Source organism: Euprymna scolopes, chromosome 37, assembly GCF_053919585.1.
Source record: "Euprymna scolopes isolate OS-2025 chromosome 37, ASM5391958v1, whole genome shotgun sequence".
Classification (NCBI taxonomy): Eukaryota; Metazoa; Mollusca; class Cephalopoda; order Sepiida; family Sepiolidae; genus Euprymna; species Euprymna scolopes.
Genome location: NC_136518.1, coordinates 32,273,813 through 32,282,464, shown reverse-complemented (window position 1 = coordinate 32,282,464; position 8,652 = coordinate 32,273,813). Strand labels below are relative to the sequence as shown.

Here is an 8,652-nt window from a genome sequence, read left to right as displayed (position 1 = left end):
ATACCTATATATATACCTATATATACATATATATATACCTATATATATACATATATATACATATATATACATATATACCTATATATATACATATATACCTATATATATACATATATACCTATATATATACATATATATACATATATACCTACATATATATATACTTATATATACGTATATATATTCCTATATATATACGTATATATATTCCTATATATATACGTATATATATTCCTATATATATACCTATATATACACTTATACATATACCTATATATATACCTATATATACTTATATATATAGCTATATATATACCTATATATATATAGCTATATATATACCTATATATATAACTATATATACATACCAATATATATATATATATATATAACTATATATACATACCAATATATATATACCTATATATATACCTATATATATGCCTACATATATATACCTATAAATATATATAGCTATATATATATATATATAAATATATATACCTATATATATATAAATATATATACCTATATGTATATAAATATATGTACCAATATATATATATATATACCTATATATATACGCCTATATATATACCTATATATATGCCTATATATATACCTATATATATATACCTATCTATATACATATATATATATATACCTATCTATATACATATATACCTATATATATGTATATATATACCTATACATATATCCCTATATATATGTATATATACCTATATATACCTATATATACCTATATATATATGTATATATATACCTATATATATATGTATATATAAACATCTATATACACCTATATATGCATGTATATATATGCATATATATACATGTTATATATACATATATATACCTATATATATACCTATATATATGTATATATATACATATATATACATATATATACATATATATATACATATATACATATATATATATATACATGTATATATACATGTATATATACATATATATATACCTATATATACATATATATATACCTATATATATACATATATATACATATATATATACATCTGTATACCTATATATGAAGGCTTCCATCAGTCTTGACAGACTATGGATACCCACTGTAAGGGTGCCTGCGCGTGAAATTTGTGTGGCAAGACTTGCGCAACCTCTAACCACGCCTCTCCTGAGTCAACATTGGTGCATACCAGTGGCAAGTTGAGGTACAAGACGACTGGAAACAATGCCGAGATAAGCGGAGAGCACATACAGCGCCTAGAATTCCCAAATGGTCACCCATCTGGTATTAGCCAGGCTCAACGTTGCTTAACTTCGGTGATCTGACGAGAACCGGTGTGTCAACGTGATTATGCCGTATATTATACCTATATATATACATATATATATACATAATTATGTATATACATATATATATGTATATACATATATATGTATATACATATATATGTATATACCTATATGTATATACATATATATATGTATATACATATATATATGTATATATATATGTATATACCTATATATATGCATATACCTATATATATATATGTATATTCCTATATATATATATATGTATATACCTATATATATATATGTATATACCTATATATATATGCATATACCTATATATATATGCATATACCTATATACATATATATATATGTATATACCTATATATATATGTATATACCTATATATATATATGTATATACCTATATATATATATGTATATACCTATATATATGTATATTCCTGTATATATATGTATATACATATATATGTATATACATATATATATATACCTATATATATGTATATACATATATATATATATACCTATATATATGTATATATATATGCATACATATATATATGTATATACATATATATATGTATATATATATGTATATACCTATATATATATGTATATACCTATATATATATGTATATACCTATATATATATATATATGTATATACCTATATATATATACATATGTATATACCTATATATATATGTATATACCTATATATATGTATATTCCTATATATATATGTATATATATGTATATTCCTATATATATATGTATATACATATATATGTATATACATATATATATACCTATATATATATGTATATACATGTATATATGTATATATATACATGCATATACATATATATATGTATATACATATATATATGTATATACGTATATAGATGTATATACATATATAGATGTATATACATATATAGATGTATATACATATATATATGTATATACATATATATATATATGTATATACATATATATATATACATATATATATATATACCTATATATATAAATATATATATAAATACATCCATATATATATATATATATATATATATATATATATATATATATATATAACACTCACACGTACACAAATATATAATTATTAATAAACAAATATGTTTCGCGTGTTTATTTATGTAATTGCGTAATTTCATCGCTGGTCGAATGATTTTATATATATATATGCAGATTTGTCTTAATGTAAAAATGTTAGGGTATTCCAATTATAAATTATGCTTTTGAAGCAACAATAAACAGCCTTATGCTGTTACTATCGGTATTTCTCGTTTTTGCGTGGCAAATATATTTTCTATGTCAATCGTGTTTCGTCTTCGAATTTGACTGGTCATGAAGATTTAAGAAGAAACGGGTGTTCAGTTGATAGGTACAACAAAGTTGCCATGCGACAATAAAACAAACATTGTAATCTGCTTTGCTGGTGTGCTGCCTCTTCAACAAATATAGTCATGGAAGATTAAAGGTAATTATTTATTCCACTTGTAAATAATTTGAAACTATTTCTCGCTACAATTTACTCACAAAACTGTATTAATTTCTTTAATAGATTTGTTTGGTCAACATTTTGATGATCGTTCATCTGTAATGTGTTTAATCTCTTTATCTAGGTCGTAATTTTGAACAAAACTCTATACTAAGATAAAGCATAAGTTTCCATGAGTCAAATTTTATGAGAAATCCAACAATCGTATTAATGATTTTGCAATAATATCAAGAGGGCTGCGTTCGCGCCAGACATCTTTAAGCAGAAAAGCAAAAACGAAGTTTTACTTTATTCTATTTATTCTATCCAGAGTAAAAACATCATTTACAACTTTTATGCCATATTATTTTAGCAATATAAAACTATTATTTAACCCGAACTCACTTTTCGGAATTAACAATAAAACCTACCTCCACCCCTCTCTCTTTCTCCCTCATCTCTCCCTCTCTCTATCTCTAATATTATGTACAAGGAACGCTGTTTGTGTGTGTATATTTTTCCCTATGTATTCGAAAATATCTGGGCCTATTTATGAAATTTCACACGAACGCACATTATTAACCTGGCAGTGTTCTTAGATAGGTTTAGCATTGGAATGTTTTCGAAAAGCATCGATAATCGATAATCAATAATCAATAATCAAAATAATACAATAAAAAAACAGGCGATTTTGATAAAAATTAACACTTTACACAGCCTAATAGCACAATTGCATTTGAGAAGTTTTATTACCACACAAGCAGAAAGGCCGGACATATAAAATCAATGGTAGGTTCTTTAATGTGACAGGGGCGCATTCGATGAATGCTTCTGTTTAGAGTACAATTAAAGCATGATACTTGACATTTGAATTTTAAACTTAAATTCAAGCCTCTATATATTAATAATTTTATCAAAACTAACAGTAGGTTTTCTACAGTGCAATGTCCACTACAGTGTGTACTGTGGACTAAATCAGTGCATGGAGGCATGTGAAGCTTCCGTGACGGGTTCTCGATGGGTCCCCAACCAAAGCAGGAAATCAATCGATTTTATTGAAAATGTTTCACCAATATCGATGACAATAAAAATATGTGATTCGGTTGAAATACTCTGATCACGTCTAGCCAAAACATAACGATGTGTTGTAGACGAAGAAACAGATTACGGATGACTATATATATATATATATATATATATATATATATATATATATATATATATAGTCATCCGTAATCTGTTTCTTCGTCTACACACACACACACACACACACACACACACACACACACACACAGGTGACCCAAAATAAACGGGCCCCAACTCTAATTAGGCCCCGTTTGTAAGTGTTTTGTCCGAAAGAAATGAAAATTTGGTCATAACTAGTTTATTATATTTATAACATCACATTAAAACACTAGGGTCTTTGGCCTTTTTTTCTCTGTTGACTGCAAAATGCTCAGAAAAACAATTGAATGTTCTCTGTTTTTTGGGGGTCATACTGTATATATATATATATATATATATATATATATATATATATATATATATATATATATATATATAGTCATCCATATGCAGTACTGGTTCGCTGTATCACAGCTCATCAGTGCGGCTAGACAGCCAACTATCTCAAGCCAGGATCGAAATCCGACCGCCCGTACGACAATCAAGGCTTTTAACCATTATGCTAATCGGCTGTTGCCGTATGGTTAGTGAATTAACGATATTTTGACATTGTCATATACACAGAAGTCATCTATTACTTCGACACATGACAAAAGACATGGTGCTTCACTCCTATATAAACCAAACAAATGAATTTGTAATAAAAGCCCAACGTTTGTTTCAGAGAAGCCCTACCATTGTTAATAAAAGCATTGATCCGTGGAAACGAATATCACCGACCTGATTAGCTAGCTAGTTGAAAAAAAAAATAAAACAAAAATATATTGATATATAAAACCACCGACTAACACGAATTACATGCAATTTATCCTAACAATTTCCTACATAGAAGAAACATGGAAGCGTCTGCGTAGCTTAATCGACACAAATACAGGTTGGAACGATAAAGTTGTCGCCCTAAAGAAAACAACACTGCAACTTTATTTTTTAAATTTTTATTGAAAAAATTAATTCACGTACTTGGATTATGTAGTAGAGCTGACATCTATTCAATGTAGCCGCCTTCACCATCAGTCACCGCCTCGATATGGTCCGGAACTGGGACCATGCCTTTTCCACAAACGCCAGCGGATGGCGGCAATCATGTTGGTTTTGATGTTGTGGGAGGTCATGTTGGTGATGTTCTCGACGTCTGATCAACGAAGCAGTCCAACGGGTTCAGGCCAGGGATGGAGGGGGTCAGTGAAAGAAGGGTACAAAGTCATAACACTCCTCCTAGAACCAAGCCTGGGTCTCTTTGACTTATGGGCCGGCGTCCTGCTGTCACACCCAAGGTCAGCCAGTGAGCCACCTGATTGCACCACACTCTTCAACACATCCAGATACAGGTGTTGACTTTCAAGCTGACTTCGAAGACGTGAGGTGGCATGATGTGACCCTCACTTGAAACTACACCAAAGACCATAACCGTGGGTCGTCTAATGCGTTGAACTGTTCCCTCATGCGTTGAACTGTCCGGATTTGCATTTTGATGGTGCTGGCAATGGTTCTGTTGCCATAATGTGGATAGTAGAGAGCATGAGTTATACAACGGTACATCTCCGATCTTGCTCGTTGAACATCGCCACTTTCAGACATGATAGAAGGCTCCTATCGCTCTTGGAATTTGTACACAGCTGGCCAACTAGTAGATGGTTTGCAACAAAAAAGAAAACCGGTTTTCATCAAACGGAATTTTTTTTTTTTTTTTACATAGGCGTCACCACTGATCAAGGCCGATAGGCCACTCAAGGATAAGGGTTAAAGAGTGTAGAGTAGTCAAAAGGACAATATAGTAATCGATAGTAATGGAAGTTCGGTAAATTTGTTAACTTAAGTGGAATGGTTCATCAGAAACTTGTTCACGTTGGACTTGAAGACAACCATATTATAGACAGCTGGAAAGCAGGAAAACGGAAGACAATTCCACAGGCGTGCAGTTCTAAGAAAGAAGCTTTGATCATGGAATCTATGTTTAGGTTTAGGCACAGATAAAGAGTGGGGAAAATTATTGATAGTGTTTTCAGCTAGTCTAGTGTTTCTTGTGAAAGTTTGGCGAGGGGGGACCATAGATTGAAATGGAATTATGTCATATTTTCTGTGACAACACTTTTATTTTGCAACCATGTATATAATCATAACTTACTATATACATGGATAGTCATATCGACCGCAACGTTGTGTGCATAACATCCAAGATGACAACAATAGTTCAAATTGTCCAAATATGTATTAAACTCGTTGTATTTACTCGGAGTTGGCTGGGTAGAGCTCTTGAAAAGTTTTAATTCCATTTTTTTCTTTTTCTGAAAATCAAAATAAAAAAAAAGACAAATGATTTTAAGTATATTCTGGAATTGAATTTGCTTATGTTAAAGACGCATATGAAAATAAAATTGAAATGAAATCAATTTAATGTTTTTTTTATTTATCCAATTCAACAGATAGTTTCGAGTTTTAAAACTATCAACGGCAAGAAATGAAAGTAATAAATTAAAATTTTAATAAGCATCAATAATTATTAATTCTAATTAATTAAACTTATTAAGTGGTAATAACTATCTTTTTTACTGTAACTACTGATTTCTTTAAGGGTCTCTTTATTTTTGTTTCAGAATCTTTACTTTAAAAAAGAGACATGTAATGTATATGGAATCGGACTATGAAGCTGAATTCAAATCGTATCATGTGCTTACGTAGGTATGTCAGAAACCGACCTTACGAATGCGTGAAAAATATTGAATAATTTGACCTCCTATCTTCCCAAGCGTATAACTACTTGAAAAATATAATTCAAAGCCTAATTTGTTTTTCAATTAAAGAAGCAAAGACCAAATAAAAAAAAAAATAATAACACGTTTAATAGCAAATTATGCAATATTTGTTTTTTAAAATCGGTTTTCTTTAAAAAGATTTGAAGAAAATAAACGAAATTTAACTTACGTCGATTATAAAAAATCGATATAAATTCCAAAATATCACTTACCTATAAAAATTGCTAATCAATGTGTAGTTACATTCTTCATTGTTAAGAATTTATCCATATTTATATTTTAAAATCCATTTATTTTTAAACGCCTATTTGAAAAACGCGCCATGACAAAAGTATTTTACGTTTTTATCCAAAACCGGAAGCAGTTTTTTTTATTATTTGGAACTACGGATGCATATGGAGGAAGTAAAAACCACACTTCGCGTTAGTTGTCTAGCCTTGTCTGTGAAGAATATGTGTTCCCATAGTTTAAGAATAGTCAAATTTTACTTATAAGATTTTGACTGTAAACAAAAAAAAAGACACTCATGGAATTTTTTTTTCTTTTCTGAAAGAAATACATACAGTTTTGATTTATTATATTTTCATTCTTTTTTGTCGAATGAAATTTTTTTTAAATATTTAAAAAAAAGAAAACATTGAATGAAATAAAAAAATTGTCGTCATCGTCCATTAATTACTGGACAATATAAGCAGAAAATAGGCTTCCAATTTAAAAAAAATCAACGTGGTTTAAAAAAAAAAGTTTTACTTTTTGGACTTTACAGGAAAATTTCCAAAAAACACTTCTTTTTTCGTTTGTTTTAATTTATAATATATTATTTATTGATCTTTTATATTCAATAAAACTTTGGTACGTAAATTAATTATTAAAATTTTGATAGACATTTCAAAATCCCCCATTGTGAATTTACAAAAAAAAAAAAACGTTTGTCATAAATATTATGTTCTGTTTATTAGAAAGAGCATAAAATTTCACATTGAACCTGAAAATATCGTAAACAATTAACCAATAGAAAAATTTTGATAGAGTTTTAAAGTTTAAAAATTGAAAAAAAGTTAACTCGTAAAATTCAATTGATTTCATTACGTAAAAAAAATGGCTGCATGAAGACGCGCTGTCACTTTGTAAACACTGTTGTTTTTTTTTTAAATAAAAAATAATATTTCTATTATTTTTTAAACAACTTTAATAGTTTATTTTGGAAGTATATTCCATGAAGAAAATAAACAACCCACTTTTAAAAGAGAAATTACGAGTTTTTTTTTATATTTTATTCGCAGTTTCGTGATAGGGGTGTCAAAATTTCCCCCAAAATTCTGATACACCTAGTGCTCACGCTATCATCACATTAGAAAAAGCATGGATAAATAATAACTTATGTTGAAGTAATCGTTTACAATAAACCGTCTTCAATATGCATTTTGTTTTGGCATTAAATAACTCAGGTTGATAAGCCGTATAACGAACAGGGTTAAAACAACAACAACAACCTTTTGGCCAAGATCAAAGTGTAGTATCTGTTATTCAGATGCGGCACTTCCATTTCTCGTTCTCTTTCAGTGGAGGGGAAATTCTTCACGAGTGAGACAATTTTTATTTTTGTACCTTTTCTCCACGTTAAAAAAACCACCCTGGTGTCTAACTCTGTCCCGTGGGGAGGCATTGTAAATAGGTACTACTACTACTACTACTACTACTACTACAACAAGCAAACGTTTTAATGGTAGAAATGCCATTCTGAAACCTATTTATTTTTGACAATACATGTTTCTTAAGACGTGATCGTATCATGCAAAACTCGTTCCTTTTAACTGCTAGCATAACTGAAATACTGACTCAATACATGGTTCGATAATGTAAAAAAAATTATCGGCAAAT

General features: G+C 28.8%; 2 protein-coding genes and 1 pseudogene across 6 annotated transcripts in view; 1 reads left to right on the top strand and 2 right to left on the bottom strand.

Annotated features, from left to right (window-relative positions):
- The window catches only part of LOC145261124 (cytochrome P450 3A11-like), a 273,410-nt gene that overhangs the window by 143,519 nt on the left and 121,239 nt on the right, over positions 1 to 8,652 (bottom strand). The window lies entirely within an intron of this gene.
- LOC145261450 (5S ribosomal RNA) lies at positions 1,258 to 1,374 on the bottom strand (annotated as a pseudogene).
- Positions 2,711 to 8,652, top strand: part of LOC145261120 (von Willebrand factor A domain-containing protein 3B-like) — a 290,745-nt gene continuing 284,803 nt past the window's right edge. For 3 of the 5 annotated variants that reach the window (XR_013864415.1, XM_080119364.1, XM_080119362.1), the window contains exon 1: positions 2,711 to 2,833. The gene's annotated coding sequence lies outside the window, so the exon portion shown is untranslated. Of the gene's footprint in view, positions 2,834 to 6,612; positions 6,698 to 8,652 lie in introns of all 5 variants that reach the window. The other 2 variants (XM_080119363.1, XM_080119365.1) reach the window with 2 other exon arrangements.